This window comes from Engraulis encrasicolus, chromosome 15, assembly GCF_034702125.1.
Source record: "Engraulis encrasicolus isolate BLACKSEA-1 chromosome 15, IST_EnEncr_1.0, whole genome shotgun sequence".
NCBI classification, from domain to species: Eukaryota; Metazoa; Chordata; class Actinopteri; order Clupeiformes; family Engraulidae; genus Engraulis; species Engraulis encrasicolus.
The window spans coordinates 29973806-29976228 of NC_085871.1; the positions used below are offsets into that span (position 1 = coordinate 29973806).

At 39.7% G+C, this 2423-nt stretch overlaps 1 long non-coding RNA gene across 1 annotated transcript; it reads left to right on the forward strand.

The window, feature by feature from the left end:
- The first annotated feature begins 268 nt into the window (after positions 1-268).
- LOC134464572 (uncharacterized) lies at positions 269-1020 on the forward strand. Its single transcript, XR_010037943.1, has 3 exons — positions 269-308; positions 519-614; positions 954-1020. It is a non-coding gene; the product is annotated as an uncharacterized LOC134464572 (long non-coding RNA).
- The last annotated feature ends 1403 nt before the right edge of the window (positions 1021-2423 follow it).

Below are 2423 nucleotides of genomic sequence, written 5' to 3' on the forward strand. Positions count from 1 at the left end.
CAATGATTAGTTTGATGTGGTGAATCTTGCTGAAGATAATGGTGAGCGTGAAAAATATGTGCTTACCTATTCCTTATCTTTTGATTTGCAAGTTTTGACTTCAACATTACTTCAGCTTTTTCACAGATTAGGCAATATTTTTGAGGAATCACTATTTTGTAAATTGTATCAAAATGCCTGTTTACCTATTGCTTTTTGCCTCCATCCTCCTCCTGTTTGTCTCTGTATAAGACCTCATGTCTCACCAATATCCTACCTTGTTGTAACAGGATAAGAGCGCCAAGCAGGCCTCCAGGCCCACCATGTTGGTAAGGCATTCATTTTTTAAATTTCATTAAGACAATGCAAGTCAACTAGAGGTTGCTAGATGAATCCAGAGTTGGCTAGCATATGAGCAGAATTTTGTGAATGAATGGTTTCAACTAAAATGCATGGTATGAGCATTGTCAGTATTATTGTAATTCCAGTCTAGTCTTTGTGATGTTAACCTGTACATGTTCATGTGTGGACTACCAAAGGTTAGGCCAACACAGGTTACGACCACTAAGTGGGATTGAGTACCCTCTGCCAGCGATGGTCAACGGAAGACTCAAGATAAGAAGCTGCTATCAAAGGTATTATATAAACGTTCTTTGCAGTTTGTGTTCACTCTCATTTGATCTATCTATTACTACAAGGAATCTTTGTCTCTCCTCTTGTTGGTTGGTTTGTGGGGTTGTCTGTTCCACAAATAGTTCTCGAACCACTGATCTATCATTACAAGGGCGTGATCTTAATGGTATGGGTGTGCACAATGACCTGTTTTATGTTAATGGGGTAAGACAAAATAATCTAAATCTATACAACCCTTTGTTACCTTTTGTCACTTTGCTGTTGGGAGCACTCTCACCATAATGCACCACAGGCAAACTGTAACCTCACTGTGTTAACTTGCCTATTCCGTTTTGTATCAGGCCGAGCCACAACGTCCAACTCACTCCGGCAGGCTTGTCAGCTGACCCATCAGTTCCTTCCCAAGGTGAGACAGGGTAGCTTTGTGTAAGTGTGCTGGTTAATATTACACTGTTCAAACAATGTGTGTGTGAAATTGACGCCATTTGTGTGTGGCCACCTTCACCTGTTTCTTTCCCTGCCGCTGAACAACTGTGTGTACATGAGTGCCAGCATGTGTGTGAGGGTTATCATATTTGTGTGTGTGACCACCTTTTCTATCTGTGTGTTTGTAAGGCTATGCGTGGCCACAGCCTTCATCCTCGACAATGAACTTTACGACCTGGGCGCAGGCGACCAGGCATGATGGAGCAGTTACAGAAGTACAGGAGCTCAGCGCAGTTTGAGATGATCAAGATGCTGCAGAAGAGCAGTGTACAGCAGGTATAGGAGGCACACACACACACATGCATACACTGAACACTGACACTGAAACAATGTATGCAAAAAAGTCCATCATGATTCTGTGAAATCAGCCTGCCCAGTCAGGAAGCAGTAGGGCCCTATGATTTCCGCGATACTGAAAACACGGATGGAATCACGGAATGTAAGGCAAGGCAAGGCAAGGCAAGTTTATTTATATAGCGCATTTCATACACAGGTGCAACTCAATGTGCTTCACAAAGTTAACAAATGTAAATGAAAGGAAAACAGGGAAATTAATTAGAGTCAAAAAAAACATTTAAAACATTAAGATAAAACATAAGGTAAAAATAATAATAAAATAAAACATAAATAAACATAAAACCTTGAAAAACATACGCAGTCTTCAGATTTTAACTGTTCGACGACAGAGGAGTCTGGCCTCCTTTTTTCCGTTTACCTGATAGTCTAGAATTGTCAGGGTTTTGTCTTCTCTTATTTTACCGTCTTTTCATTCAATCAATTCAAATGTAGACATTAAAACGGAATTTGGTTATGAACGCGGAATTGCGCAGAATTTGCACATTTCTTATGATTCAGAATAACACAATTTTAGGGCATGTTTTAGTTATTAACTGTCATTTCTACTTGTTGCTTACTGTACTTACAGTCAGAGTTGTTTTATAGCTTGACAGGCTAATTACACAGGTATGATTTGACTGGGAATTGAAGTATAGGCCAAAGCTTCTCACTCAAAGTTCTCTGCATTTTCATGGCTATTTACAGTACATTGTAGATTTTCGGTGGCCATCAAAAGTGTACACAAGCAAAAATAGAATGATGTGCTTGACAAAAAAATATAAATTCTAGCACTTTATCCAGCGGATGTCAACGCAGCACAACTGACAGCCCCACAAGCTTTTTTTTATATTTCCAAGTAAAAACATCCAGTCTCTCAAGGCATTAAAAAGTCATTCAATAACTTAATAACTCACTAGATATGGAGTCACTTCGTCTAAAGCCATTTACTTGGATATGTCACCTGTGTTGGAGGGAATCTGTGGCAGCTT